Source organism: Dasypus novemcinctus, chromosome 22, assembly GCF_030445035.2.
Source record: "Dasypus novemcinctus isolate mDasNov1 chromosome 22, mDasNov1.1.hap2, whole genome shotgun sequence".
Lineage (NCBI taxonomy): Eukaryota > Metazoa > Chordata > Mammalia > Cingulata > Dasypodidae > Dasypus > Dasypus novemcinctus.
In genome coordinates this window covers 22,391,125-22,411,057 of record NC_080694.1, presented here as the reverse complement: position 1 = coordinate 22,411,057, position 19,933 = coordinate 22,391,125, and the positions used below count along the sequence as shown (strand labels likewise).

Sequence of the window (19,933 nt, the reverse complement as noted above, 5' to 3'; positions counted from 1 at the left end):
ATTCCATCATTTATATTAGGGATCAATCTTTGCATTATATAGTTATATGGGTTTTGAAAAGTGCATAATGTAATGTATCCACCATTACAGTGTCAAACCAAATGATTTCACTGTCCTAAAAATGCCCTTTGCTCCAACAATTCATCGTACTGCAGTATCCCTGAATTCCTGCACTCACTAAATTTTAAGTGTCTCTATAGTTTTGTCTTTTCCAGAATGTTATATATATGGAATCTATATGCTACTTTTTCAGACTGGCTTATTTCACTTGGCAATATGCATTTACAGCTCTTCCATGTCCTTTCATAACTTGATAACTCAATACTATTTATTACTAAATAATGTTCCATTGTATGGATGTACCATGGTTCCTGTATGCATTCAAATATTAAAGGACCTTTTGGTTGCTTAAAATTTTAGGCAATTATGAATAAAGCATCCATAAACATTCATGGGCATGTTTTTGTGAGGACATATGCTCTTATTTTATTTAAGTAAATACTTACAAGCACAATTACGGGACTATATGTCAAAACTTGATGACCTTTGTAAGAAACTGCCAGACTGTCTTCCAAAGTGTCTGTTTCACCAGTAATGAATGAAATTTCCTAGGTCCACATATTTGTCTGCATTTGGGGCTGGCAGTGTTTTGGATTTTAGTAATACTAATCAGTGTGGAATGGTGTTACATTGTTGTCTTAATTTGCAATTTTCTAATAACACATGTGATGGTTAGGCTAAAGTATCAATTCTGCCAGGTAATTGTTTGGTCAAGTTAGTACTGGGCTAACTGTAATACAAGGGCATGTATGGACTTTAGTCACCATTACTTAACTGCAGTGGTAAATCATAGATAGCTGGTTATAATTACATCAATATGGGAGATTGCCATCAGCAATGAGTGACACTTTATCCAATCAAACTGAATGCTTAAAAGGGGAAGTGATTCCAGCATTGAGGGAGAATTTCCCAACTCATCTTTGGACAGCCAATGTCTCCCAGACTCATCAAGAACCTTCACTGAACTTTCATTGGAGCCCCCAGTTGCAGCCTGCTTGCAGAACCTGGACTTGTGCATCCCCGCGGTCATGTGAGAGACTCATATAAAATTGCATACTATTGACAACTATCTCTTGTTGATTCTGTTTCTCTAGCAAATCCTGGCTAATATAACATACGATGTTGAACATATTTCCACATAATTATTTTCCTTTTGTATACTTCCTTTGGAGAGGTAGCTGCTCAGATCTATTGTCCATTTTGTAACTGGCTTGTTTCCTTTTTGTTGAATTTAATGTGTTATTTGTATATTTTGGATATAAGAACTTTAGCAGAGGTGTGTTTTCATGTATTTTCTCCAAGTGTATAACTTGTCTTTCCTTTATATTAGCAGTGATTTTCACAGAGAAGAAGTTTTTCATTTTAATTAAGTCCAACATCATTTTTCATGTATTGTATTTATGTTGTTATATCTATAAATTTATCACCAAAATTAAATTCACCTTTATTTTTCCTATCTTATCTTCTAGAAGTTTTATAGCTTTTTATTTTACATTAAGTCCATGATTCATTTTGAGTTGATTTTTGTGAAGGAGGGGTACATTTTGAGATTAAGTTCTTTTATGTGATTGTGTAGCTGTTCCAATACCATTTTTTGATAAGATTACCCTTTTTCTATTCAATTACTATGTTCTTTTTTGCTGTTTTTTTAGTTGTTGAGTATGTTTATTTTATTCACAATAAAACATGATTTATGAAAGATCATACTATTTTTCATTTATATCAGGGAAAAATATTTCATACAAGTGTGGAAGTTTTACTCATACCTTGATATCACAAAAACAAGATTTTTTTCTCTCAGCTAAGATGGAATCACTTGCAGGAGAATAATGGTACTCTGGCTATTAATCTTGCATATCAAAAAAGAACACTTTCTTTCTTTTAGCCACCTTATGTTTCTTTAGTATTTACAAAATTATCAAAAGAAAGTGACTGTGCAAGTGGCATTACACATTTTACTCTCCACAATTCTTCACAAAATAGAGATTGAAACTGCCTATTTTGTTTTTAAGATTTATTTTGTTTATTTATCCTGCCCCATTGTTTGTACTCACTGCCTCCTCTCTATACCTGCTCATGGTACACTGGGAACCAAATACGGGAATGTGGAAGAGAGGTGCTTAATCACTTGAGCCACTTCAACTCCCCACTTCATTGTGTCTTTTATTGTCTTTCCTCTTTGTGTCTACTTGTTGTGCCATCTTGTGCCAGCTAGCTGTATAGGCCTGTCACATGGCTTGTCTTTTCCAGGAGGCACCAGGACCCAAACCCAGGACCTCCCATAAGTTAGGTGGGAGCTCAATTGTTTGAACTACATCCACTTCCCTGGAATTGTATTTAATCTATAGATCATATGTGGGAGAACTGATGCAATCATATTACTTAGGCTTTGAATCTGTATGTGTGGTACATATCACATATATCTAGATCTTCCATAAATCCTCTAAGTAAGTTTAATTACCAGTATAGAGCTTTACTCATCTTCATTTAAAATTATTCTTCATTTAGAAAAAACAATCATGCATCTTATATTTTGGTGGTTTGCACCTGCCTCTTGTACTTTATTTTATGATTACTTGTAAGTATAAATAAAATTGAATTTTTTTGTATGCTCTGAACTCCTAAATTCATTAATTTATTAAAATTTCTCTTAATTTAATAGTGGTTTTACATAATCCATCATATCATCTGCAAAAAGTACAAGTTTTTCCTTTAACCAACTTTTACATAATTTTTTTTTCTATTCTTTGATGAGGACCAACATCAGTTTCTTGACTTCTACTTAAGATAAAGAATTCAGTCCCTCAACATTTTGCATGGTGGAGCTACAGAGGTGAGAGATGTCATCCTTGCCTGCTCACTGAAGACTTTCCTTCCTTTATGATTCTGAGAGTATTTTACATGGTGTGAATTCTCAACCTACAAGCATTGCTGTATTGATAAATTACTTCTCATGATTTTCACTGAATTACTTACCCAATGTGAATTATCTGGCACTGCCACTAGGGGTTTGGACCTTACTAGTTAAGATTTGACCCACTTATTGTTTATTTTAGTGGTTATGCCTACATTAAACTTTATTGAGCACATCAAGGCTGGTGAATGGCAAAATGTTTGTGCACATGGATTACAGACCTAATGTGTCTTTCTTATGTAGATCAATCAGTTTAAAGGAAAAATTATAAGTTAAGGCATTCCCACATGACTATAGACTCATAATTTCTCTTCCATGTATTTTTTTCTTATTTATGCCTTAAAGAGTGGTAGTTGAAGACTCTTACACTTTTTTACATTTATGTTGTTAGTTCAATCATGTTGTATATCATCAGACTAAAAGTGGAAGGCTTTGCTATATAGATGACATTTGTAACATTCCTTTCAATACCAATTAGTTTAGATAGTCTGAAGTGGTAATGTTGAAGTAAAGCTCTTCCATGTTGATTACAAATATAGTGTTTCTTCAGTGTGTGTTCTCTGGTGTGTTAAAGGATGAATTCTCTTCCTTATTAAAAATATTTGTAATGAAAGACATCATATCATCAAAGATTAGAACACTGCCTGAAGACATTTTGACATATATAGCTTTCATTGGATTTCCATCTAGTTTGAATTCTCTCATTTTGTCTAAATTTAAGGTTCTCCTATATTGATGATATTTGTCAATAATTGGTGTGAATTTTCAAGTGAAAATTGAAATAGGTGTCAATTCTTAAATGTAAATGTTCTCAAATTTTATAATATCAGAATATTTAAAGAAGCCTTTCCTACATTAATAACATTCATAAGACGTCTACCCAGTGTGAGTTTTCTCATGTTTTCTAAGTTGACAATATCTACTGAAAGTTTTCTCATACAGATAGCATTGATGTGCTTTTTTTCCAGGTAACCCTCTCATGTTCTCTAAGGTCAGAAGAATAGGTGTAAGCTTTCCCAACTAGATGACATTCATAGGGTTTCTCTCCAGTGTGAATTCTTCCATGTTATTATTATCTAAGGGTAGAATATTGACTGAAGTCTTTTCCACAAAGGTGGCATTCAGAAGGTTTCTCTCCAGTGTTTACCCGTTCATGTCATTTAAAGTCAAAACAATGGATGAAGTTTTTTCCAAACTAATGACATTCAGTGTTTCTCACCAGTGTGGGTTTTTACTCATGTTCTCTAACATAAGAACATCTACTGAGGGTGCTCTCACATAATAACATTCAAAAGACTTTCTCTCTAGCTTTGGCTCCCCTGTGTTATCTATGGATAGGGGTTTTAATAAAGGCTTTGCCATTAAGATGATAAGCATTTGATTTATTTCTAGTGTGTACTTGCTTTTGTTGAGTAAAAGATTATTGGTAACTGAAGGATTTTCCAAAGTGTTTGCTGAAATACAAATCACTTCTCTTATGAACTGACACATGTGGATATCTGAGGGAAATTTTGCAAATCATTGCATTTAGAGGGATTTTTTGGAACTTGAGTTCCCAATGATAAAATGCTAGAAATGTTTTTCTTGGAAATACATCTTATGGTTACCATTTCTTGTTTTTAATGCCACTTTCCATGCCCACTCATTTAATATTCTCCTTATACAGAAGAACAGGTTCCTATAGCACACCTGAATTCTGGTTTCAGAGAAATCCTTTTACTTCTGTTCAAAGTTCCTCTCTCTTCTTCAATTGGGAACATAGATCTGATTTGCAAACTTGACATCCCAATGAGACGAGATAATTGAAATTTTCCAGCACTACATTTCTAAATATCTTCCTCTGGATGTGTCCATCATGCTCACTCTCCCTGTGAGATGGTTATAGCAACATCATTCAAGTTCACTAATTACAGTGGTTGTATAGTTAATAGCTAACCTGACCACTGGCTGCCTCTTGGTTTGCATCACAATCAGAAAAGCAGCAGGTGAGCAAAGGTGGACAAGGTTGTATAGTCCCAGAGCAAAAGGAGACTCCACTCTTAGTCCAATGAGAATGAAACCTTTGGGACTATGTTCTTTAGTTAATGATGTATCTACTATATTTAAGTGGGTTTATTTGTAGGGCATATATATTTGTCTATCTTTTGATCAATAACACCCCATCTTGATCACACAAGCTTTTAAAATCTTTTAAAATTTTATTTGTCTTTTTTAAAAAAGATACATAAATCATAAAAAAACTTACATTAAAAAATATATGCGGTTCCCTTATACCCCACACCCCACCCCATTCCTCTAATATCAATAACCACTTTCATCATTGTGACACATTCATTGCATTTGGTGAATACATTTTGGAGCACTGCTTCACTGCATGGATTATAGTTACATTGTAGTTTACACACTCCCCCAGTTCATTCAGTGGGCTATGGCAGGATATATAATGTTCTGCATCTGTATCTGCAATATCATTCAGGACAACTCCGCATCCTGAAAATGCCCCCACATCACAGCACTTCTTCCCTCTCCACTCCAGGGAACCGAGTGTCTACAAATGCAAGCAGGAGGACAGTAGCTTTATTATAAGTCCAGAGGTTGGGAAGTGTCAGTCTTAGAACATTTTTCTCATTAATGATATATTCTTTTTCACTTGGGTCACCAATATTTTTTGTTATTTTGATTAAATAGATGAACAGATAATGTTTCTCTGTCAAATGCAATCTCATCCTCAAGAGTAATTAATCATGTCCCCAAATATCTTTTGAAAACTCTTGATTTTCAACATCCCAAAACAGGATCATAAAAATAAAAATTAAAAAATACTTTTGAGATATTACTTACATGTAAAATCATCTTTAATTTTTGCCAGAGAACCCAGCAAAAGTAAAAAAAATATTTGTTTTTTTTTCCTTAAGAAATAAAACTACTAAACAATAAGACTTGTTTGATATGTATCTATTGCCAAGTTAAATGGGAAGAGTTTTTACTTGGGAAAACAATGAAAAAAGATGTTTTATTTTACCTTTAAAAGATGAGCCATAGTAAATATAGAGGATTGAAATAATTTGAAAAGTTATCATTTTTAATCACTTAAGCTATAAATAATTCAAGCAAGAATCAGAAACATATACTATAAATCATTAAGGGAAGTGTTGTAAGTGAAGGATATATTCTCATAATGATATGATTTCAACACTGAATTACATTCTCTCTATATATAATGGAAAAATAAATGGTTAACTCTTTAATAAAGTGATTAAAATTGGTATTAATAGGAATTAAACCACTTGTTATCATGTGCCTGCTGATATGTTTGTTTAGTAAAATACTTGAACTTTGAAATATTCTTTACAAAAATTTTTAATCTGAATATAACCAAGACTAAGACCTAACTTCCAGTTTACATGAAAATAGAACAATACTATGGAGGAAATACTGGAAAAATCCCAAATGTGGAACATTCTCCAAGAGAGTTCCCTGGACACTTCAAAATGTCAAAACAGTGAGGAAAAAGTTTAAGTGATATGCTTGATTAAAAGAAAACAATGCAAAAACTTATATGAAGAATGACCCAGTGCCCACTTTGAGACAAAACAAAACAAAAACAAAACAAAACAAAAAACCTCATGTGCTACTTCCCTTTAAAGTCTCTTTAATTTCCTCTTAATATCTTCTGAAATTTGAAATCTCCAAGGCAAGTGACCTAGATCGCTAAAGAAACTTCTAACTCTTTACATTTAATCAGAATAAAATAAAGCCCAAACCTGCCCTTCTAAGACATACACACCCTCATCTAATTGATGAGACAAAGTAACTTCTTTTTATGTCCACAAAAATCAATTGCCATCCCTAGAATTTTGAACCTTCCTCCATTTTGAAAGAAGTCCTGCTTCCTCACAGCAACAAACTTTTGGTGTCCCCCAAAATGCTGTAGTATAGCATCTACACCACTTTGTCTTTTGACAAAAGGGATATTACTCATTCACAAGAAGTTTTAAAAATATAAATTATCTAATAAAGCTCTCATCTAAGAAGAAAAACACCTCTTTGAGGGAATAGTTTTAAAAATTAAAGATATAAAGGAGATGAGAATATTTGGGTTGTACACCAGGTACAATACGGGGAAGTCTCAGTAATGCCTCAATTGTCCACCAAATTATCTTCAATTCAGTGAGAATTTATTCAAAGTCTTAACCTGGATTAATATAAGTTTTTGTTAGAAATTCACAAATGAAACTGAAATGATAGTCAAATCACTAGTAACAGAAAACCCACATTAAAGTACAAATTTGATACCCTTTTCCATTTATCTGACAAAATATTCAAATATTGAGAATATCAAGTTTGGAAAATGATGTGAAGAAATGGGAATGACTAGACATCACTACTTAGAATGTAAATTGTTTCAACTGTTTAAAGAGCAATTGGCATTATCTAGAGAAGTTCAAGATTTACATATCCTTTGATTAATGCTACAAGATATATCCCTTGAGAATCTATTTTCTCTATCTTCAGGAATAAGTGATCAAACATGATCATTGCAAAATAGATTTTGATAATTAAACTAGAGGCAGGGAAGCAGATGTGGCTTAAGTGTTTGGGCTCCTACCCACCATGTGGGAGGTCTGTAGTTTGGTTCTTGGTGCCTCCTGAAGAAGACAGTGAGCTGGCATGATTGGCAGGTGTGGCAAGCTGACTCAACAATATGACACAACAAGAGACACAAGAAGTAAAAAACAATGAGAGATACAAAAAAGTAGGGAATGTAGGTTTCCAGGGCCTCCTAAAGAGGATGAGCAGGATGGCAAGATGGCATGATGGGCAGGTGAAGTGAGTTGACATGGTCAGTTGACACAACAAGAAACACACAAAAAAGCAGGGAATGGAGAGTGCTTAAGTGATTAAGCACCTCCCTTCAACATTGGAAGTCCTGGGTTCAGTTCCTGGCACCTCTTACAGAAACAAAAGAAGATGAACAGACACAGCAAATACAAATGAGGGGGCAGGGAGAGAAAGAAAGATAAATAGATGGATAGATAGATAGGTAGGCAGGTAGGTAGATAGATAGATAGATAGATAGATAGATAGATAGATAGATAGATAGAAAGATAGACAAAATCTTTAAAAAAACTGGAAGCAAACTAAATGTTCATTGAAGAGATCAGCTTACTAAATGGTGGTATTGTAATATAATATGGTACTTTAACAGAGGCTAAAACAAAAGCCCAAGGGAAGTGACCTGGAGGATATCATAATGAACAAGTTGAAATCATTGCAGAAGGATAAAGTTTGTCAGTATGTGATCTTCACACAGTCTTGTGAATAGAAAGAAGTAATCTGTCTGTCTCAAAATGATTAATGTTAGATGTTGCGACAGGCATTTTTCCCCCCAAACATGGAACTTTGTATATGAGAGGATTATTTGACATAAAGAAGTTAGAACAACTATACAATAGATACAGAGACCCTCAAGATGAAAATAAAAATTGGAATACACAATATACAGCAGTACTTTAATGAAGTGGCACTCTATCCAGTCAGCATTAGTGTGTTGGTCTTTGAGTGGAACTTCAGAGCAGTAACACAATGTGAGTTCTCCAAACAAAATTTCATGGATGGCAAGACAGAATTATGATGTGAAAGCATAGAAAGTCTAAAGGTCTATAGACATGATATGGAAAAGAATTGGAAGCACCAGTATGAATTTAGGATTTTTACCAGTTTACTTTTAATTTTGCAAAGAATTTAGGACAAAAAAATAAGGATTAGATCTAGAAATGGCCATTGTCTACAAGAATTTAGTGCTTAATGGAAGATTATTCCATAAGTGGAATAAGTTTTTGTTCAAAATCTTAAATGATCAGTCCTTGGAGATACTTGAAATCTTTTAGATTTAGTACAATAATTGCAGATGACATCTCCAATTGTGATGAAAGTGCACGGCAAGTTCTTATTGATAACTTTGTGAAATTGCATGCCCTCAAATTATTGGTACAACAGTGTAGCACTAAAGGAATCTTCTAGATTGTATATAGTCTATACAATAAATACAGCAGAAAACTGCACAGTTAATTTCTGTTGGCTGAACTGAACCTGAAGATCAATCTTTACAATTCATTCTAAAGGTTGAAACAAAACTATAAGGATATATCTAAGACCATGTTGTATGTCATTCTTTTAATTGGGATTTGGGATTGTCTTCTAGTCTTGGCTGTGTTTAATATTTATAATTTTACTATTGTGGAATTCATTTTATATGTGTGGAATATCATTGTAGTCTTCTATAATTCTCAGAAGCTTTATGGTGACTATATTGAGGTTTCCATTCTCACATGAAGCACAATGTTGTCTTCATCAGAAACTGGTTTACCATAATAATTAAACACATGAACACCACAAAAAAATTATAAAACTTAAATATATGCTTTCGGCTATTTGCAATACTAGGCTAGAACTTCCAATAAGTGATATATTTAAGTGTGCCGTATCTGAAATGGTGTTTCAGTATTGTATATTTTTTTTCCTGACAAACCATGTGTATTGTTGATGTAAGTAGAGTATCTGATGATAATGACCAATGTGAAAAATTTTAGACAATTTGGTGCATACTTGAAAAGTTTATTGTGCTTCAGACCCTTGGATTCAAAAAGGTTCTACAGAACTAGGTTGCACTTACTGCACCTACATTTATATATATAGCTCTACAGAGAGATTTTATATAGAAAAGGTCTACATAATGGTAGACTCTGTTCCTTTCAATATTATGGATTACAAAATTGGATTTCAGTATGATTTTGAAATGTTTATATGCCTGTCAAATAAGTTAATTTTGAATGGCTTAGATTGCTATATAACACAATATTCTAAATTTAGGCATGAGGGTTTATTTTTGGTTTGTATTGAGTCTCTTCTTTTTTCTCATCACCCTATGGAACACAAATGTGATTATTTTAATTTATAAGAAGATAGTAGAAATTAAAATTTGAAAATGGTTGTGGTGAGTCATGAACTTCAATCTTTATAAGATAGATACTGCTCTTTCAGACAAATAGCTCATTTTTGATAGCTTCTTATTTTATTGAAATTGTTTTAACTGCTAATCACTGTGGTTGCCTAATGTTTACTTCAGAGCAAATAATTTTAAAGAAACATTCTCTTGATGTGAAATATCAATCTGGCTTCTATTTCCATAAATTTTTTAGTCTCTTTAGCGTTTTTTTTTTGTTTGTTTGGTTGTTTCACTCAAACTAATTTAATTTTCACATGAAAGCAGAATGTCTCCTTGTATTTTTTTCATTATAAGACCCATGAATTACTTTCATGCTGAAAATGTTCATTTTTCTGGTCACTAAACTAACATATGAAAAAAGGGGTTATTGCCTTCCTACAATAAACATTTCCATAAGTCAATTTAAAAAATGCAAAACTTCAAAAGGTGGATGATTATGTTTGTAATAGGCATAGGTGTTGCTTGGTATATCCAGGGATACTCATATTCTAACATGTAGTGTTGAAATTAGCAAAAGAATATACTTTAGAATAGCAGAACATTTCATGCAGATGTAGAAATAATTTTCAGAAACAATGACATATTAAAACTATTTTAACTACATGATTTTGAAATCTTTCCCCATAGATATTAATTTTCTAATAATGTTGTAGAATTTGAGAGAGGTTCATTTACTAGCATACAGAAAGGCCAGGACTCAGGAATGATTTTGAGAAGGAAAAATGGTTTATTGATGGTCGGCTGGACTCGGGAGCTTTCTGTTTCAATCCCAAGCCCGGAACAAGATTTTTGAGTCCCTTTTATACAGAGAGGAAAGGCCAAATGGTCCTTTTGTTTCAGTTCTCAATAGGCTTGAATTAGCATATATATTTTCCACATCTTAGGTAAGCTTTTAGCATGGACCTCAGGCATTCTAGATAAGCTTTTAGCATATTTAGTTTGCATTTCCCCTGAATACTTAAAGTTTATAGACCTTACATTGTTAAACTGTTTCCTGGGACTGGAGTCATTGCCATGGTCACCAAGAGCAGGACTGCAGCCTTTTATCATCCCACACCCACAAGTCACAGATAGTTTAGGTTATCTCTTTTTTTTTATTGACTTTGTAATAATATTACATTTAAAAAAAATATATATATATATATATGAAGTCCCATTCAACCCCACCACCCCCACCCCACCTCTCCCCCCCCCCCAGCAACACTTATTCCCATCATCATGACACATCCATTACATTTGGTAAGTACATCTTTGGGCACCTCTGCACCTTATGGTCAATGGTAGACATCATGGCCCATACTCTCCCCCATTCCATCCAGTGGGCCCTGTGAGGATTTACAATGTCTGGTGATTGCCCCTGAAGCAAGTTTAGGTTATCTCTTAAGAGACAAAGAGCGTCCCAGCCATAGCCCTCATTGATAATACTTTATTTTAAGAGTACATTATTAAAAAAGAATAATTTGAACATTTATATTCAAGTTACTGGAATTGTATTAAACAAAATGAAGAGAAAGTAAAAGAACATCCTGCTCCTTTCAGTGTTTCCTGATTTTTCATTTTTTACAAATATAAAGGTCTTCAATTATAATAAATTTAAGGTTTATATATATACATAAATGCATTATATATGTGTATATAAGTACTGTATTGTCTTTCTGTTTGAAGATTTTGAGTTATAATTTTTTGATTGAGTACTTCAAATGTGCTATGTTTTGAAATGAGATCCCATTAGGTTTTTACTTCTATATAAACAGTTTTTCATAAAATTCTGGTGTTAGTTTGTTGCCCAGTGACTTGGAGTTTTAATGATTTTTTTCTTTTAAATGAAGACCTTTTGCACAAAATGAGTTTGTCAGATTGATACTAAACTTTTACAGTTACTTTGTAATTATTAACAACAATAAATAAAACTTTGAATACAGTCATATAGCATAAATGTTAAGATTGTTCAATCTATGAAGAATCATAGAATTAAAATTAATACCAGACCCGTATCCATCATTGCAAAATCATAGAACATGGTTAGAAGCAATCCTTCAATGTTTGTTCATTAATTATAACAAATGTACTACCCTAATGAATGATTTAAAAAAACAAACAAACAAATACTAGGGTTTAAAACCAAAAAAATAAAATAAAAGCCCAAGATCTGCATGTGCCTGCAGTGATAAAATTTGAAAATGTGGAATTTTGGGAAGATGGTGCCAGACTAACAGGCAGAGCTCAATGCTCTCACCGAAACAATAGAAAAAGAGCCAAAAGTTGTCTGAAGGACCTGCTTTGGGGGTCAGCACACAACTCCCAGGAGGGTGAGGGACAGAGATACAAAGAAGCCCAAATGACAAATGTGAGTTTCCATTCCCCCATGGCAGCTGAAAAAGGTTCATTCCAGCTGACTGAGAATGGAACAGGTATCTTCCTTCCTGTCAGTTGTATCAAGGGAAAAGGGAAGGAGTGGAAAGCTTTTCTTCAGTTAATTTTGACAACAGAGCCTGCTTTGAATCTCTGCTCTGGAGATTTAACACAGGGGCACAGTAAGGCAAAGACTGAAACACCTCTGTGGAAATGTGTGTTGCTCATCTCCATCAGCTGGTAGGTCTGGAGTTTGAAAGGCCAAAAATTGTTCTCTGTTCTCTTTGTATCCTACCCCTAGGAGAAAAATCTGTGGCCTACTAGTGAGTCCCTGGTCCAAACTTGATAATTTAAGTTAGGCAATTTTAAAGACTTAGAATAAGTTGAACCAAATATCACAGAAGAGCTGTGAAAAAAAATAAGCAAGAGAGAAATTATGGCTATCAGAATAAATTTACAAACATTTTCAGATGCCCAGACATCAGCAAAATTTTCAAGTCTATTAAGGAAACAGGAGGAAATGGTCCTGCCAAAAGAAAAACCAAATATCCTGAAGAGATCTGGGATGTGAGACAATGTATCAGTGATAATCACACAACTCTCTTAAATCACTTAAAAATATATAAAGAAAATATTCCTAGAGAAATAAAGGTTATTAAGAAGACACTGGGTAAGCATAAAGAAAAATTTGAAAGCCTGCAAAGAAAAGTAGCAGACTTATGGGAATTAAAGTAATAATGAATGAGATTAAAAGTCCATTAGATGTCCACAAGAGCAGATTTGAATTGCTTGAAGACAGAAGTAGTGATTTGAAGACAGAATATCTGAACTCGAAAAGACATGACGACAGAAAGGGAAGAAAATAAAAAAAAGGAACAGAGACTCAGGGATTTGAATGACAATGTGAAACACGCAAACATTTGCGTTATCCATGTCCCAAAAGGAGAAGAGAATGGAAAAGATGCAGAAAGAATATTTGAGGAAACAATGACTGAAAACTTCCCAACTTTTATGACATAAATTTCAATATCCAAGAAGGATAACAAATCCCAAACTGAACAAATCTGAAAAGATTTACCCCAAGACACCTACTATTCAGAATGACAAATAGAGACAAAGAGCAGACTTAGAAAGCAGCAAAAGAAGAGCAAGGAATCACATAAAAAGGGAAACTTGATAAAATTAAGTGATAAAATCTCATCAGAGAACATGGAGGCAAGAAGAAGGTGGTATGATATATTTAAGGTACTGAAAGAGAAAAACAACAGCTAAGAATTCTTTATCCAGCAAAACCATCCTTCAAAAAAGAGGGTGTGTTTAAAGAAACAAAATTTGATACATTGTATTACCAAAAGACCAGAATTACAAGACTATTAGATGGAGTGCTGCAGGCTTAATGGAAAAAATTGGTGACATTGGGAGAAAATTTAGAAATGAAATTCATTAGGAAGGATAAAGTAAAGGATAAGAAGACTGACAATAGAATGATAAAAGATAGAGAGCTGAAGTACAAAGTGGATGATCTAAGTAATACTTTACAGTAATAATATTGAATGGTAATGGTTTGAACTCCCCAATAAAAAGACAAAGACTAATAACTGGATAAAAATGTATGTACTGTTTATAAGTTGTGTAGAAGAGATTTACCTCAGATGTCAGACATGACCAGGTAAAAAGTGAAAGGTTGAAAAAAGGTATTCCATTAAAACAGTAACCAAAAAGAGCAAGAATAGCAATACTAATATCAGACAAAAGAGATTTCAAACAAAAATCTGTTATAAGGATGAAGAACATCATTATATATTCATAAAAAGGGCAAGATACAGAAAAAATGAGGAGCAAATGGACACAGAGTGATGAAGAAGCCAAAACAAGTTGTCATGAGTTATTAAACCTCCAGTTGCTGGGAAGGGCTTCCATTGCCTACCCTTGAGATATTACTGGAAATACAGAGAAGCCAGGGGGAAATCATGAGTTGCTTACATCAGTGGCTGGAAGTGTCAGCACACACCATAGACAGATGAGGTAGAGCACTTGGCCCCTTGCTCCCAAACGGAGTCTGATGGCAGTTCCCATGGCAAGAAGAGGAGTCTGGGAGGGCAGAAAGTGATTTCTTTGAGGTGAGTTTAGCCAGCTGTGACCCCTTGTATATCAGAAAGGACACTGACTCCACAGAGAGTGGGGAGGGAACTCCTCAGGCAGCTGGTCAGGCCCACCCACGTAGGGAAAGAAAGGAATAACATCAGAGAGGAGACAGAGACAGGAGGCTGGTCAGCACCACTGGGATGGACTGCAGGGAGTCTAACATTTCTGAGGGAAAAGGGAGGGATAAACTTCTGAAAGGCTCATTATTCTAAGGAGGCAGAATAACTCAGTGGAAGAATTCTTGCCTAGGATATGCAAGAATGCTGGTTTGATTCCCAGCTCTTCCCTGAGAAGTGGCCCACCAGGTTATCAGCTATCCAGGTGGAACTTTATGATAAGGAATATATAGGCCTTCTCTTTGTATTAGCTTTTCTTGTATTTCTTATTTTTTCACAAAAGTTCCTTTTTAAAAATTTCCCTTATTTTACACACTAAAACCCAGTTCAAAGCCAGCAGAGGGCAACCCATAAGGTGAGTGATTGATGAACACTAGCAGCTTGAAAAAATCCCGAGGGAGCTAAAAAAGAAGGCTATTTTTCCATGTTTATCTTGTTTTTCAAAAAACTTTTTGGCTATCTTCCTCTTTTTAAATTTAAACTAGCACATGCTATCTTGTTTCCTTGTTGTGTTTCCCTTCCTTTGTTTCTGTTAGTATTTTCTTTTTTTGCTTTTGTGTACCAATTTCTCTATCTGTGCTAAATTTTTCTCTCCTTCATCTTTATATATTCTATTTTCTGTTGTTGCTCTTTCACTGCACTTCTTCTCTGCCTGAACTCCAATTTTTGTTGTTCTCATTTCTCTCTCTCTTTCCTACTTTCTCTGTTGTTTATTTTTTCTTTTGGTTTCTTTCTTTCTTTTACTTTTCTTTTCCCCTCTTCTTAACATTCCAACCTTTTATTTACTCTATATTTGTCTCTATTCTGTTTCTTTTTTCATTGTTTCTATTCCACATTTCTAATTGTATTCCTCTGCAATTATTCCTTGGGTCAATTATTCAATTTCCTATGTCTTGTATAATCCCTTTCCAGCCTTTTGTTATTATTACTACTATTATTCATTTTTTTTGTACTATCTCTATTTCTTTGGTTCTAATTTTTTCAAGGGAACAAAGAAAACAGCAAGGAAATACAATAAAAGCATTGAAGTGTCAAAGCAATATCTTACACACTCAAAAATAACAAAATAAACCACAGAATAGAGAGAGAAGTTAATCAACTGAATTAACATATCAAGAAAATTACAAGCCATATTAAAAAATAGGAAGATATAGCCGAGACCAATGAATAAACTAAAAACCAAGAGTAGATGCAGAACATGGAACAACTAATCAGAGCTGTCCAAACAAACATCATGAATCAGCTTAATATAGTGAAGGAAGAGATTAAGAACATTAAGAATACAGTGAGAGAATATCTTGAAGAAATTGTAAAGTAATCTTACATAAGATGATAACCAATGTGGTAATGATGAAAGGCACAATCCAAGAAATAAAAAATGCACTGAAAGCACATAACAGCAGACTTAACAGGCAGAGAAAAGAATGTGATGTGGAAGACATTACATCTGAAAATAAAAAGATAGAAGAACAGATAGATAAAAAGTAGGAAAAAATTCCAGCACAGATTTAGAGATATGAATGAGAACATGAAATGCACAAACATATGCATTATAAGCATACCAGAGAAAGAAGAGAAGGGAAAAGGGACAGAAGGAGTGTTGGAGGAAAAAATGGCTGAAAACTCCCCAAACATACTGAGGGAGATGGATGAACATGTCCAGGAATTACGGTGCACCCCAAAGAGAATAAGTCCCAAAAGGCCGATTCCAAGACATATAATTGTCAAATTTTCCAATGATCAAGACAGAGAATGCTGAAAGCAGCAAGAGAAAAGAGAACCATTACATACAAGGGCAGCTCAATATGATTAAGCAATGACTTCTCATCTGAAACCATGGAGGCAAAAAGACAGTGGTATGACACAGTTAAGGTGCTGAAAGAAAAAACTTCCAGCCAAGAAATCTCTAGACAGCAAAGCTGGCATCCCAAAATGAGGGAGAGATCAAAATATGCACAGATAAAAAGAAAAGAAAATATTATGTCAATAGGAAACATGCCTTTCACAAATTCTAAAGTGAGTTCTCCTCACTTTAGAGGAAAGAGATAATTGGAGGAGACTGTAGGAACAATTAAAAAGATAAAAGAGAAATGGGAACAATATATGGCATACATAAACCCAAAGAAAATATGGCAAATGTGAGTAATTGCATGAGAGTCATAACACTGAATGTTAATGTACTAAACTCATCAGTCAGGAGACAAATTGGCAGAATGGATAAGGACCCATCTATATACTGTCTACAAGAAACCCATCTTAAACCTAGGGATGCAAGGAGGCTGAAATTGAATTGTTAGAAAATAATTTTACAAGCAAACAATACACAAAAAAGGGCAGAAGTAGCTTTAATGATGTCAGACAAAATAGAATTAAATGCAAAATTATTGTCAGAGACAAAGAAGGACACTAAATATTAATAAAAAGGGTAATCTAACAAAAAGAGAGAACAATCATAAATATTTATGCACCTAACCAAGGCACCTCAAAGTACATGAAGCAAACACGAGAAAGACTAAGTGGAGAAATAGATGCCTTTACAATTATAGTCAGGGACTTTAATACACCATTATCACAATAGAAAGAACATCTTGATAGGGAATCAATAAAGACCTTAATAGACATATGCAGAACATTAAACGCAAATACAATGGATATACACTCTTCCTGATTGCACATTGATTATTCTCCAGGACAGATCACATGCTAGGCTACAGAACTCTCAATGAATTCAGAAAGATAGAATGTATACAAAGTAATTTCTCTGTTCAAAATGGAATGAAGCTGGGAATTAGTAAGGGGCAGAGAACCAGATTAAGCACAAAGATATGGAAGTTATACAACACATTCTTAGAAAAAGAGAAGGTCAAGAAAGAAATGTCAAAAGAAATCAGTAACTACCTTGAAATGAATGAAAATGAAAACACAACATATCAAAACATATGGGATGCAGCCAAAGCAGTACTTGAAGGGAAATTCATAGCCCTAAATGCCTATATTAAAAAAGAAGAAAGAATTAAATCAAGACCTAACTGCACCCCTGTAGGAATTAGAAAAAGAACAAAGGAAGTAGAAAAAAAGAAATAACAAAGATCAGAAATGAACTAAATGAAATTGGAAAAAAGAAATCACTAGAAAAAATAAATAAAACCAAAAGCAATTCTTCAAAAAGATTAATAAAATTGACAAACCCTTAACTAGATTAATAAAGATAAAGAAAGAAGATGTAAATACATAAAATAAAAAACAAGGAAGTGTATATTTCTACAGACCCTACAGAAATAAAGAGTATCATGAAAGGTTACTTTGAAAAATTATACAACAGCAAGATGGATAATTTTGAGTAAACGGACAAACTTCTAGAAACACATAAATGATCTACATTGTTGTAAGAAGAAATTGATGAACTCAACAGTGCAATCACATGTAAAGAGATAAAATTAGTCACCAAAAGTCTCACAAATAAGAAAAGCCCAGGACCATATGGCTTAACAGGTGAATTCTAACAAACATTACAGAAAAAACTAACACCAATCCTGTTTAAACTCTTCCATAAAGTAGTAGAGGGAATATTGTCTAACTCATTCTATGATGCCAACATCATCTTAAAAGCAACATGAAATAAATATGCCACAAGTAAGTAAATTTAATTACCAATCTCTCTAATGAACTTAGATGCCAAAATCCTCAACAAAATACTTGCTAACAATATTCAACAACACATCAAATGAATTGTACACTGTGATCAAGTGGGTTTCATCCCTGGTATTAAAGGATGGTTCAACATAAGAAAATCAATGTAATACACTACATAAACAGATTGAAAGAAAACACCACATGATGATCTCTACAGATGCAGAAAAAGCATTCAACAAAATACAGCAGCCTTTCCTGATAAAAACACTACAAAAGATAGGAATAGAAGGAAATTTCTGAACATAATAAAGGGTATATATGACCCACCACTAATATCATATTCACTGGTGAAATCTTAAAAGCTTTCCCTCTCAGATTGGGAACAAGACAAGGATGCCAACTTTCACCACTTCTCTTTAACACAGTGTTAGAGAAACTTGCTCCAGCACTTAGACAAGAAAAAGATGTAAAAGGCATCCAAATTGGAAGGGAAGAAGTCAAATTTTCATTATTTGCTAACAACATGATCCCATATATAGAAAGCCCTGAGAAATCCACAACAAAGCTTTCAGAGCTTATAAATGAGTTCAGTAAAGTTGCAGAATATAAGATAAACATCTAAAATAAGTAGCATTTCTATACACTAATAATGAGCAATCTGAGCAGGAAATCAAGAAAAAATCTCATTTACAATAGCAACAAAAATAATCAAATACCTTGGAATAAATTTAGCTATAGATATAAAATGACTGATACGCAGAAAACTACACAACAGTGTTAAAAGTAATCGAAGAAGACTTAAATAAATGGAAAAATATTCCCTGTTCATGGATAGGATGTCTATACTACCCAACCTGATTTATAGATTTGATACAAATCCAATAAAAACACCACAGTATTTTTTATTGAATTGGGAATACTAACTATGAGATTTATTTGAAAGAGGAAGAGGCCTGGACTACCCAAAGACATACTGAAAAAGAAAAATGAAATTACAGGGAACAGAGTACCCAAGTTTAAAACCTACTTAAAAGCTACAGTGGTCAACACTGCTTGTTATTGGCACAATGATAGATATACTGACAAATGGAACCAAATTGAGGGTTCTGATATTGATCCTTGTGCATACAGTCAACTGATATTCAACAGGACCACCAATCCTGTTCAAATAGGAGAGAGAGAATGGCCTATTCAATAAATGGTGCTTGGAGAACTGGATATCCCTATCCAAAAGAACAAATCTCACATCTTATATAAAAATTAATTCAAGATGGATCACAGATCTAAATATAAGAGCCAAGACCATAAAGACATTGGAAGACAATGTAAGTAAGCATCTGTGGGATCTTGTAGAATGAAATAGTTTCATGAACTTTACACCCAAAGCATGAGCAATGAAAGAAAAATAGATGAATGGGAACTCCTCAAAATTAAACTTTGCATTTCAAAGAAATTTGCCAAGAAAGTGAAGAGGCAGCCTACTCAATGGGTAAAAATATTTGATAACCATGTATCTGATAGGGGCCTAATACCCTGTATACATAAAGAAATCCTATAGCACAAAAATAAAAAGACAGACAATGGGCAAGGGATTTAAATACACACTTTTTGAAAGAAAAATACAAATGGCTAAAAACACATGCAGAGATACTCAGCATCACTAGCTGTTAGGGAAATGCAGAACAAAAATACAATGAGACTGGT

General features: G+C 33.7%; 1 pseudogene; it reads left to right on the top strand.

Moving 5' to 3' along the window:
- Positions 1 to 8,228: 8,228 nt before the first annotated feature.
- LOC131275276 (DCN1-like protein 1 pseudogene) lies at positions 8,229 to 8,998 on the top strand (annotated as a pseudogene).
- Positions 8,999 to 19,933: the final 10,935 nt, after the last annotated feature.